Here is a 13152-nt window from a genome sequence, read left to right on the forward strand (position 1 = left end):
GAACCACGGTGGTGCAGCGGTAAGTTGCTGCCTTACAGCACTTGCAGCACCGGAGACCCAGGTTCGATCCTGACCACGGGTGCTGTCTGTACGGAGTTTGCACGTTCTCCCCGTGACCTGCGTGGGTTTTCTCCAAGATCTTCGGTTTCCTCCCACATTCCAAAGACGTGCAGGTTTGTAGATTAATTGGCTTTGTGTAAATGTAAATTGTCCCCTAGTGTGTGTAGGATAGTATAAGTGATCGCTGGTCGGCATGGACTTGGTGGGCCGAAGGGCCTGTTTCCCCTCTGTATCTCTAAACTAAACTAAATTAAAAGACTGGTTTAGATTGCTATTATCTAATGAGAGGTGAAGGTTAGCTAATTATCTGGTTGTTGAGGAGACTTTTGTAAACATTGATGGTGATATGAGTGTAGTTTGTATAAGGAGCCTTCTAAAACCACACAGTGTTAAATATGAATATAGAAGACTCTTCAATGAGATATCTGCGGCTGATTTGGAAATGGCATTAAGGCATGACAGCATTGGTGACATTGCAGTCTATATCTTGTTTCCAAGGATGCACATCCCTTCCGGTCTAAACAGCCAGCAGGGAAAGTGGTCTCTCTGTGGTCTTCAAGGAATGTTAGACATACTCTAACATCAAAGGCTTGCGATGTGTGCTTGAGGATCAGGAACGTTTCAGAATTCATCAAAGGAAAAAGCAAAGCATGAGATGGAGATGGAAATGGTACAACAGCCTCGCGATGATGCAGAGGTCAAGTGCCAAGGGTCAAGATAGTTTATTGTCATGTGTCCCAGATAGGACAATGACATTCTTGCATGAAAGTCAACAGATAGATTGGTTATTGTGGCTTGATTGAATTGAAAATTGTCCTTAGTGTGTGTGTAGGATAGTGTTAATGTGCGGGCATCGCTGGTCATAGAAACATAGACAATAGGTGCAGGAGGAGGCCATTCGGCCCTTCGAGCCAGCACCGCCATTCATTGTGATCATGGCTGATCATCCCCTATCAATAACCCGTGCCTGCCTTCTCCCCATATCCCTTGACTCCACTAGCCCCTAGAGCTCTATCTAACTCTCTCTTAAATCCATCCAGTGACTTGGCCTCCACTGCCCTCTGTGGCAGGGAATTCCACAAATTCACAACTCTCTGGGTGGAAACGTTTTTTCTCACCTCAGTCTTAAATGGCCTCCCCTTGATTCTAAGACTGTGTGTGGCCCCTGGTTCTGGACTCGCCCAACATTGGGAACATTTTTCCTGCATCTAGCTTGTCCAGTCCTATGTTTTGTGGGCGCGGACTTGGTGGACTGAAGGGCCTGTTTCCACACTGGATCTCTAAACGGAAAACTAGACGAGGTGTTATCAAACGCAAACACTGAAGGTTGTGCAACAACAGCCCACACTACTTCTGTGGGAGGGCAGTTGAACAATGAGGCCACAGCAGCAGAGGAAGAACAGTCCTACATGTTTTGTCGGTGTGGACTTGGTGGGCCGAAGGACCTGTTTCCACACTGGATCTCTAAACGGAAAACTAGACGAGGTGTTTACAAACGCAAACACTGAAGGTTGTGCAACAACAGCTCACACTACTTCTGTGGGAGGGCAGTTGAACAATGAGGCCACAGCACCAGAGGAAGAACAGTGTACAGGAGCTTTGTCAGAGCTGTGGTCGTCTGAGGTGAGATTCCGTTAAACACGACTCTGCTGCAAGGCAACTATAAACCATCCACAGACCAAGCAAAGAAATAAAAGTCCCAGAGAAAAGAATATCGCAGTGTGATATTCAATTACAGAGTGCAGAGAAGATGTTGCCAGGACAAACAAAGAAAACATAGAAATTAGGTGCAGGAGTAGAGGCCATTCGGCCCTTCGAGCCTGCACCATTCGCCATTCAATATGATCATGGCTGATCATCCAACTCAGTATCCCGTCCCTGCCTTCTCTCCATACCCCCTGATCCCCTTAGCCACAAGGGCCACATCTAACTCCCTCTTAAATATAGCCAATGAACTGTGTGGCCTCAACTACCCTCTGTGGCAGAGAGTTCCAGAGATTCACCACTCTCTGTGTGAAAAAAGTTCTTCTCATCTCGGTTTTAAAGGATTTCCCCATTATCCTTAAGCTGTGACCCCTTGTCCTGGACTTCCCCAACATTGGGAACAATCTTCCTGCACCTAGACAAGAGGGGCCTGAGCTCCAGGGAGAGGTTGGGCTGGCTCAGATTCTATTCCTTGTAGTGCAGGAAGCTGAGGGGAGATATTATAGAGGTGTATAAAACCATGAGAGGAATAGATCGGGTGGATGCACAGTCTTTTTCCCAGAGCAGGGGATTCAAGAACCAGAGGACATAGGTTTAAGGTGAGATGGGACAGATTTAATAGGAACCTGAGGGTGGAACGAGCTGCATTTTGCAATGCAAAGCTAGCATTTATTTCAAGAGGGTTCGAATACACAAACATGGATATAATGCTGAGTTGCTGGTCTGGCCACATTGTGAGCAGTTTTGGGCCCCATACATATCTGAGGAAGGATGTGCTGGCTCTGGAGGAGGTTTACAAGAATGATCCCAGGAATGAGTAGGTTAACATATGATGAGCGTTTGTTGGCACTGGGCCTGTACTCACTGGAGTTTAGAAGGATGAGGGGTGCCCCATTGAAATGTACCAGATAGTGAAAGGCCTGGATAGAGTGGATGTCAGAGTCAGAGTCAGAGTCAATTTAATTGTCATTTGGACCCCTGGAGGTCCAACGAAATGCCGTTTCTGCAGCCATACATTACATACAAATAGACCCCAGACACAACAAATAATTACATTTAACATAAACATCCCTCACAAAGCTGTGATGGAAGGCCAAATAAACTTATCCCTCCCCTGCCCTCTCCCCCCCCCCCCCCCGATGGAGAGGATGTTTCCACTAGTGGGAGAGTCTAGGATTAGAGGGCACAGCCTCACAATTAAAGGAGATGAGGGGAAATTTCTTTAGCCAGAGGGTGGTGAATCTGTGGAATTCTTTGCCACACAGACGGCTGTGGAGGCCACAAGTCAGTGGATATTTTTAAGGCAGAGATAGATAGATTCTTGATTAGTGCGGGTGTCAGGGGTTATGGGGAGAAGGCAGTAGAATGGGGTTAGGAGGGAGAGATAGATCAGCCATGATTGAATGGCGGAGAAGACTTGATGGGCCGAATGGCCTAATTCCGCTACTATCACTTATGACCTTATAAAGAGGGGGTGTAGACCCTGGGAGATCACAGTGGCGCCCAGAACACATTGAAGTGGGGTAGTGCAAGGATACGATAGAATTATATTCATTGGCGGAGGGAGAGTGGACTGCCAACAGTCACAACGCCCAACAAAGTACACACAAACTTGAAACTAAAATTAAATTAAAAGTGAAAAAATTAGAACAAGCCAAGTCGGTGTTGTGTGGCTGCTGTGTGCACAGATCCTTCACAGGAACGAAGGAACAGGCAGACAAACTGACATAGGCTCATCCCCTGGGCAGAGAGGAGATGAATGAGAGATGTGTATCGACCTGTACACTCGACAGGTCGACAAGCCGACCATATATTCAACACCGATGTTTCAGTCCACGGCGGGTGTGAGGCAAATGAGATTCACAGGATGTGTGATACTTGAGGAAAGGCCGCATTCATAAATCATAAAGGGCCACATCTAACTCCCTCTTAAATATAGCCAATGAACTGTGTGGCCTCAACTACCTTCTGTGGCAGAGAATTCCACAGATTCACTACTCTCTCTGTGTGAAAAATGTTTTTCTCATCTCGGTCCTAAAAGATTTCCCCCTTATCCTTAATCTGTGACCCCCTAGTTCTGGACTTCCCCAACATCGGGAACAATCTTCCTGCATCTAGCCTGTCCAACCCCTTAAGAATTTAGTAAGTTTCTATAAGATCCCCCCTCAATCTACTAAATTCTAGCGAGTACAAGCCGAGCCGAATGTTCTATCTGGGACATATACTGTTTACTGTAGGTTAGTCTAGTTTAGAGATACAGTGTGGAGCCTGTTTCTGCTTTGTATCTCTAAACTAAGCTAAACTAGACAATAATCTGCAGTAACTCAGCGGGACAGGCTACCTGGCTTTATTCAGAGAGTGGTAGCTGTGTGGAATGAGCTTCCAGTGAAGGTGGTGGAGGCAGGTTCGTTTTTATCATTTAAAAATAAATTGGATAGTTATATGGATGGGAAGGGAATGGAGGGTTATGGTCTGAGTGCAGGTAGATGGGACTAAGGGAGATTATGTGTTCGGCACGGACTAGAAGGGTCGAGATGGCCTGTTTCCGTGCTGTAATTGTTATATGGTTATATGGTTATATGGTTATATGGACAGGCAGCAGCTCTGGAGAGAAGGAATGGGTGACGTTTCGGGTCGAGACCCTTCTTCAGACCAAACTGAACAATGCTCATACCCATTGTGTTATGAGCTGCACAAGTGTCTCTCAACTATTGTAAACCAAACCCACGGTCAGGGTGGAAGGCGGCTCTCTGGCTCTGTACGGCAACAACACAACCCACTGACGTACAAACATCCTCCCTGGTGCAGATATTTCCACAGCCAGCAACCAGCAAGCTGTTGAAAGCCTTGCTCCACAGGCTCAGGCTCGGGCACGGAGCAGTACACTGACACCGGCCTGATTAAAAGCTTCATTTTGACCAGCTCTGGAACAGCGAGTCCACCAAGACTAACATCGTTTATCTTTGGCTCGGCAGTGGGGAATGCTTCAGCCTCTCTGCTGCTCCTTCTCAATCAACAATAGGTCTCACTGTAGAACTAGGCTCAGCACTAACACAAGGGAGGCCTGGTTGGAGAGCACCTTGTTCCCGGAGAGATGTTCCCCTGCATGAATGTTCCTGCAGGGAAAATGTTCCCCATGTTGGGGGAGTCCAGAGCCAGGGGTCACACAGTTTAACAATACGGGGTACGCCATTTAGGACTGAGATAAGGAAAAACTTTTTCACCCCGAGACAATAGACAATAGACAAGGTGCAGGAGTAGGCCATTCGGCCCTTCGAGCCAGCCAGAGAGTCGTGAATCTGTGGAATTCTCCACCACAGAAGGCAGTGGAGGCCAATTTGGATGTTTTCAAGAGAGAGTTAGATATAGCTCTTGAGGCTAAAGGAATCACGGGATATGGGGGATGAAGCAGGAACGGGGTACTGATTCTGGATGATAAGCCCTGATCATATTGAATGGCGGTGCTGGCACAAAGGGCCAAATGGCCTACTCCTGCACCTATTTTCTATGTTTCTATGAATGGAGCAGGCAGGAACTCAACACCAGTTCTGCAGATATTCCAGTGAGCAGGGAGGAGTTGAAAAGTTGGGCAAGATCAGTTCAGTTTAGTTTATTGTCCCGTGTACCGAGGTACAGTGAAAAGCTTTTGTTGCGTGCTAACCAGTCAGCGGAAAGACAATACATGATTACAATCGAGCCGTCCACAGTGTACAGATACATGATAAGGGAATAACGTTTAGTGCAAGGTAAAGCCAGCAAAGTCCGATCAAGGATAGTCTGAGGTCCCCCAATGAGGTAGATAGTAGGATGTCAGATGTCACTGGAGGAATTTAAAGGTGGCACGGTGATGCAGCGGGTAGAGCTGCTGCCTCACAGCGCCAGAGACCCGGGTTCAATCCCGACTACGGGCGCTGTCTGTAAGGAGTTTGCACGTTCTCCCTGGGACCACGTGGGTTTCTCCAGGTGTTTTCGGATTCTTCCCACATCCCAAAGACGTACAGGTTTGTCGGTTAATTGGCTTCTGTACATTGTCCCTAGTGTGTAGGATAGTGATAGTGTACGGGGAGGTCGCTGGACGGTACGGGCTCGCTGGGCTGAAGGGCCTGTTTCTGCACCATATCTCTGAATACAGGGAAAAACAAAAGATGGACAGAAGTCTGGATCAGTCTGAGGAAGTGTCTCGACCCGAAACGTCACCTATCCATGTTCTCCACAGATGCTGCCTGACCCGCTGAGTTACTCCAGCACTCTGTGAAACGTCACCTATCCATGTTCTCCACAGATGCTGCCTGACCCGCTGAGTTACTCCAGCACTCTGTGAAACGTCACCTATCCATGTTCTCCACAGATGCTGCCTGACCCGCTGAGTTACTCCAGCACTCTAGACACGTCACCTATCCATGTTCTCCACAGATGTGCCTGACCCGCTGAGTTATGGTGCAGCAGCATCTATGGAGATAAGGAAATAGGCAACGTTTCGGGCCGAAATCCTTCTGGAAATAGGCAACGTTTTGGGCCGAAACCCTTACAGCACTCTGTGAAACATCACCCATTCTTTGTTCTCCTCAGATGTGCCTGACCCGCTGACTTACTCCAACACCTTGTGATACGTCACCTATCCATGTTTCCTGCTACCCCGCTGAGTTACCCAGCACTCTGTGAAACGATCCATGTTCTCCACAGATGCTGCCTGACCACTAGTTACTCCAGCGGCTGGAGTCTCAGCGGGTCAGGCAGCATCTGTGGAGAACATGGATAGGTGACGTTTCACAGAGTGCTGGAGTAACTCAGCGGGTCAGCAGCATCTATGGAGCTAAGGAAATAGGCAACGTTGGGGCCGAAACCCTTCCGGTGACGTTTGCATTTCCAGAAGAGTTTCGCCCGAAACGTGGCCTATTTCCTTAGCTCCATAACCATAACTCAGGGTGGGCAGCATCTGTGCAACATGGATAGGTGACTTTCACAGAGTGCTGGAGAACATCATCTGTGGAGAACATGGATAGGTGACGTTTCAAGTTGGAACCCTTCTTCAGTTTGAAAGATGTGAGTTACTCCAGCATTGTGTTTCTATCTTCAACCTGCAATTTGTTTCTGTGACATTATTAAGGTAAAACAATACTTCTGTATAACACATAATTCACTATTTTCTCCACATTTGATAACTGTGTTTTGGATCAGACATTGGATTGGAATTTCTGACCCAGTTGTGGAATAAATTGTTGGGTTGATGCAGTCTGTGAGTCTGGGCCACTTCAGTGCTTCTATTGATTTATGTAGCCATGTTGATGATTTATATTGATCCAATAATATCTAACGGCAGTAATGTTACAACTGCTCACCTTGAACTGCTCAGTGTTTACTCTGTGCAAACAGACAGGCTGCCAGGCTAAACACTCTAATATTCTTCCTCAACCTCTCTATTAACTCCGCCAGCCGCCCTTCAGCAACTAACGAGCTGCTGGAAGTAGGAGAGAAAATGCCAAACTCCTCAATCACATCAAACCCCATCTCCGCCACTCGCCCACGCACCGTCTTGCGAGTGTGGGTAATAGTCCGAGGTTTATTAACGCAGGAACATTCAGCTGGTGTTGCCCCTTGAGCTGAACTATCAGCCAGTCTACATTTTCCTTCATCTCCCTTCATTCCCTTGGTTTCATACCTTCGTCATTAGGAATAGGAGCAGAATTAGGCCATTCGGCCCATCAAGTCTACTCTACTCCACCATTCAATCATGGCTGATCTATCTCTCCCTCCTAACCTCCCTCTCCTACCTCACACTTCCTTATCTATGTAACTCCCTCCCCCCTCCCGTCAGTCTGAAGAAGGGTCCCATTCCTTCTCAGATTCCAGAGATGCTGCCCTGTCCCGCTGAGATGCTCCAGCTTTTTGTGTCTATCTTCGGATTGCTCATCTCATGGGTTATATCTGACCCTGTTGAAACGTACAGAATAATGAAAGGCCTGGATAGAGTGGATGTGGAGATGATGTTTCCACTAGTGGGAGAGTCTAGGACCAGAGGCCACAGCAACAGAATTAAAGGACGTTCCTTCAGGAAGGAGATGAGGAGGAATTTCTTTAGTCAGAGGTTGGTGAATCTGTGGAATTCTTTGCCACAGGAGATGGTGGAGACCTGAAGTCTGAAGAAGAGTCTCGACCCGAAACATAATAATAATAATAATAACTTTATTTATAAAGCGCTTTTAGACAACATCAGTTACCACAAAGTGCTGTACATGGGAAGTCAACAAAAAGTTATTACAAACTACTAAAACCATTAAGACGACAGGACTATAAAAACAGTAAAAATTAAAAGACATTAAAAGCACTAAAACAGGAACAATGTCTCAGCCAGTGTCGAAAGCCAGTGAATAAAAGTGAGTTTTTTAGGGAGGATTTAAAGATGGACAGTGAAGGGGCCTGTCTGATCTGCAGCGGCAAGGTGTTCCAGAGTGCCGGGGCAGCAACAGAAAAGGCTCTATCCCCTCTGAGCTTCCGCTTAGACCTTGGTACCTCAAGGAGCAGCTGATCCACTGACCTGAGGCACCGGGTAGGAGCGTATAGGTGGAGCAGCTCAGAGAGGTAAGGCGGGGCGAGGCCATTCAATGATTTAAAAACAAATAAAATAATTTTAAAATGAACTCGAAAGTGCACTGGAAGCCAAAATTGGCGTAATGTGCTCCCTCTTTCGAGTTCCGGTTAAAAGGCGAGCGGCAGCATTTTGGACCAACTGGAGACGAGCCAACGAAGCTCGTGAGACTCCAGTGTAGAGCGCGTTACAGTAATCCAGCCGAGATGAAATAAAGGCGTGAATTACTGTTTCAAAATGCTGCCGCTCGAGAATGGGCTTCACCTTTGCCAGCTTCCTTAGGTGAAAGAAGCTGGACTTAACCACTGCGCCTATTTGTTTATCTAGTTTAAAATCACCGTCCATCATAAAACCCAGGTGTAAAACTGTTGGCTTTACGAACACTGCAAGTGGACCCAAGTCAACAGAGGGTGGTTAACGGCAGCCATTAGGGCCGAACAAAATCACATCTGTCTTTTTTTCGTTAAGTCCCAGAAAGTTTAAGGCCATCCAGGACTTAATGTCCTCCAGACAAGACAGAAGGGAATAATTACCTTCTTTCCTGAGTGGCATAAACACCACCCATTCCTTCTCTCCAGAGATGCTTCCTGTCCCACTGAGTTACTCCAGCATTTTGTGTCTATCTTCAGAGTTTGTACGTTCTCCCTGTGACTGCGTGGGTTCCTCCGGGTGCTCCGGTTCCCTCCCACACTCCAAAGCCGTACAGGCTTGGGGTTGTAAAGTTGTCCCGAGCATGTTCTATGCTAGAGTAAGTCATCGAGTCAGGCAGCATCTCTGGAGGTGATAGATAGGTGATGTTCGGGTAAATGTGAGGTTATCCATTTTGGTGGCAAAAATGGGAAAGCAGACTATTATCTAAATGGTGGCCGATTGGGAAAGGGGGAGATGCAGCGAGACCTGGGTGTCATGGTACACCAGTCATTGAAGGTAGGCATGCAGGTGCAGCAGGCAGTAAAGAAAGCCAATGGTATGTTAGCTTTCATTGCAAAAGGATTTGAGTATAGGAGCAGGGAGGTTATACTGCAGTTGTACAGGGTCTTGGTGAGACCACACCTGGAGTATTGCGTACAGTTTTGGTCTCCAAATCTGAGGAAGGACATTATTGCCATAGAGGGAGTACAGAGAAGGTTCACCAGACTGATTCCTGGGATGTCATACTGTCTTATGAAGAAAGACTGGATAGACTTGGTTTATACTCTCTAAAATTTAGGAGATTGAGAGGGGATCTTATAGAAACTTACAAAATTCTTAAGGGGTTGGACAGTCTAGATGCAGGAAGATTGTTCCCGATGTTGGGGAAGTCCAGGACAAGGGGTCACAGCTTAAGGATAAGGGGGAAATCCTTTAAAACCGAGATGAGAAGAACTTTTTTCACACAGAGAGTGGTGAATCTCTGGAACTCTCTGCCACAGAGGGTAGTTGAGGCCAGTTCATTGGCTATATTTAAGAGGGAGTTAGATGTGGCCCTTGTGGCTAAAGGGATCAGGGGGTATGGAGAGAAGGCAGGTACGGGATACTGAGTTGGATGATCAGCCATGATCATATTGAATGGCGAATGGTGCAGGCTCGAAGGGCCGAATGGCCTCTACTCCTGCACCTAATTTCTATGTTTCTATGTTTCTATGTTTCAGGTGGAGATCCTACTTCAGATGCTATGTGCCTTTCTGTGTATCATTTTGTACCTCAATTACACACTTGCCAGGTGAAGCAGTGTGGTGGTGTATGTGGTGGGGACCTGAGCTGTGAGTGGCCTTGTCTTGGCTTAAATAATGGATGAGTAAGAGAGCATGGGACTGCTGCGATCATCGTGCAAACGCCAACACAGCGAAAGTAACAACTGCTCAAGCATCAATAAAATGTGATTACTTATTCATTTCCTTCCTTCTGCACAACACCTCAGAGCATTGAAACCATTTGCCTGTGGCCTGCATGATCATGTAGGTACAGGGACCACCTGTCCCACCTCCCATGTTGTATATGGTGGATGATTGCTCCAACAAGACAGGGCCAGAGATCCACACACTAGCAGCAATGCAACCAGCACAACAGCATTCATGGAGGCAAGTGATACATGGTGGCCCAGCAGTGGAGTTGCTGCCTAATGCCCCTGTCCCACTTAGGAAACCTGAACGGAAACCTCTGGAGACTTTGAGCCCCACCTAAGGTTTCCGTGCGGTTCCCGGAGGTTTTTGTCAGTCTCCCTACCTGCTTCCACTACCTGCAACCTCCGGCAACCACCTGCAACCTCCGGCAACCACCTGCAACCTCCAGCAACCACCTGCACCCTCCCCCAACCACCTGCAACCTCCGGCAACCACCTGCAACCTCCGGCAACCACCTGCAACCTCCGGCAACCACCTGCAACCTCCAGCAACCACCTGCAACCTCCGGGAACCGCACGGAAACCTTGGGAGGGGCGCAAAGTCTCCAGAGGGTTCCGTTCAGGTTTCCTAAGTGGGACACTGGCTTAACTCAGCGCCAGAGACCCTGCTCCACCCACCGAGTTATTCCAGCACTTAGTTTAGTTTAGAGATACAGCACGGAAACAGGCCCTTCGGCCCACCGAGTCCGTGCCGACCAGCGATCCCCGCACACTAACACCATCCTACACACACACTAGGGACAATTTATATTTACAACAAGCCAATTAACCGACAAATCTTTGGAGTGTGAGAGGAAACTGGAGATCCCGGGGTAAATCCACCCGAAGGTACAAACTCCGTACAGACAGCGCCCGTAGTCAGGATCGGACCCTGGTCACTGGCCCTGTGAGGCAACAACTCTACTGCTGTGCCACCGTCCTGCCTGCACCTCAAGTCAAGTCAAGTTTGATGTGCAGTGAAATGAAAAGTGGCAATGCTCGCTCACGGACTTTGTGCAAAAAGACAAACGCACAAACAACCAAACAAACTACAAACAGAATGGACAGCAGATTCTTTTACATATTGAATATTGTGGGCGGAAGGAAAAACGCTCTGTAGAGTTAGTCCCTGGTGAGATAGGCGTTTACAGTCCGAATTGCCTCTGGGAAGAAACTCCTTCTCAACCTCTCCGTTCTCACCGCATGGCAACGGAGGCGTTTGCCTGACCGTAGCAGCTGGAACAGTCCGTTGCAGGGGTGGAAGGGGTCTCTCATGATATTATTGGCTCTGGAGTTGCACCTCCTGTTGTATAGTTCCTGCAGGGGGGTGAGTGAAGTTCCCATAGTGCGTTCGGCCGAACGCACTACTCTCTGCAGAGCCTTCTTGTCCTTGGCAGAGCAATTCCCAAACCAGATGGTAATGTTCCCGGACAAGATGCTTTCCACCGCTGCTGCGTAGAAGCTGGTGTCCATTTTATGTAAACCAGCATCTGCAGTTCCTTGTTTTTATCTGTGAGATAGGATTAGCTTGGCATCATGCTCAGCATGGACATTGTGGGCCGAATGGCCTGCTGCTGTGCTGTACTGTTCTATCGGTGACGGGCGAATGGGCAGAACATCCCAGGACATTTGCAGAGGTGGTCAGCAGCAGATTGACTCAGGAATCTCCCTGACGTGTGTGTTTTCTAGTAATCACCAGTCGACCCGCTGAATGGGTGGCCAGGCTGGAGTTATATTGAGAATTCAGAGAAAAACTATCCTGAAGTCAGATTCCCAGCCGGTGATTAATATTGGAATTGGCATTCCTTGGCCAGGCGCTGAAACAAAGCTAACAGCATTAGACTTTGTGAATTCCAGAGGTAGGTTGCAGTCATTTCTATTCCACTGCAAGCTGGCCGTGGATCACAAGAGAACATTCCAGACACACAGTGCATCTCGCTGGCTGGCCCGCTCGCCGTGAAAGGCTTTGTGAGACGGAGCTAGGATTTCCAGCCGGGCGTTCATCAGTCTCATTAGTAACAGAAACACTACCTTCCCCTCCTCTGACATTTATCGATTCTGTGTAATGTTGAACTTGCAAAGAGTTGGAGAATTATTTTCCTCGGTTGCCGACTGTGTGAAGGGAATGCTGAGATGTTTGACCTTCCCTTGTCCTTGTCAAGCTGCCTATTACTCCACCTGCCACTCTCTATCTCTCTCCCCCTCTCTCCCGTTCATTTTGCAGTCGGCATCTTTGCTTTTTAAAATGTTTTACAGAACGTCACTGCCCTGGGGAAACAATGTATTTTCTCCTTCAATCCATCAGTGTGCATTTATTTACCTTGGCTCTGAGCTAGCTTGCGTTGTGCAGAGCCCTTTATCACCGGCTGAGTCTAGCTAACACTCCATACCAGCCCCGTATCCCCCAGTGAGACAAGTGGATCTACATCAGTTGCGTTCAGTTTACTGCCCCGTGTACCGAGGTACAGTGAAAAGCTTCTGTTGCGTGCTAACCAGTCAGCAGAAATACAATACATGATTACAATCGAGCCGTCCACAGTGTACAGATACACGATAAGGGAATAACGTTTAGTGCAAGGTAAAGTCAGCAAAGTCCAATCAAGGATAGTCCGAGGGTCACCAATGAGGTAGATAGTAGTTCAGCACTGCTCTCTGGTTGTGGTAGGATGGTTCAGTTGCCTGATAACAGCCGGGAAGAAACTGTCCCTGAATCTGGAGGTGTGTGTGTGCGTTGGTTTTCACACTTCTGTACCTCTTGCCCGATGGGAGAGGGGAGAAGAGGGAGTGAGGGGGGGTGAGACTGGTCCTTGATGATGCTGCTGGCCTTGCCGAGGCAGCGTGAGGTGTAGATGGAGGGAGGTGTGTGGGAAGGAACTGCAGATGCTGGTTTAAACCAAAGAGAGACAAAAACTCAGTGGGACAGGCAGCATCTCTGGAGAGA

The sequence above is a fragment of the Leucoraja erinacea genome, chromosome 38 (assembly GCF_028641065.1).
Source record: "Leucoraja erinacea ecotype New England chromosome 38, Leri_hhj_1, whole genome shotgun sequence".
Taxonomy (NCBI): Eukaryota; Metazoa; Chordata; class Chondrichthyes; order Rajiformes; family Rajidae; genus Leucoraja; species Leucoraja erinaceus.